The sequence below is a fragment of the Papaver somniferum genome, chromosome 10 (genome assembly GCF_003573695.1).
Source record: "Papaver somniferum cultivar HN1 chromosome 10, ASM357369v1, whole genome shotgun sequence".
Lineage (NCBI taxonomy): Eukaryota > Viridiplantae > Streptophyta > Magnoliopsida > Ranunculales > Papaveraceae > Papaver > Papaver somniferum.
In genome coordinates, this window is record NC_039367.1 from 20688549 (window position 1) to 20688907 (window position 359).

A 359-nucleotide genomic window follows, 5' to 3' on the forward strand; every position below is an offset into this window, starting at 1 on the left:
CAACTCTACCACGAACAAATTGATGAGGCAGAACCACAAGTTCAACAAGCTGTCCTTAACAAATTAGTTCGCGGGTATACTCTAAAGTAATGCTAAATCCCAACGTGCGAAGATGTGTACAGGATAAGACTGCCTGATATATCTTGTATTAGCAGAATTCAAGTTACCCACTCTTAAACTCAGCAACGGGGATGGAAGTAAAACGCCGCACGAAAATAAAAACAAGAAGATGAAGAAAAGTAGACCTAGAGATGGTCGCTTCTTGTGTGTTTTGAAAAGAGATTTTCGAGTTGTATTTATAGGAAAATTAACTTGCAAATCAAGTTAGGTTTAGGTTTTTTTTCTTATAAAACGAGTTT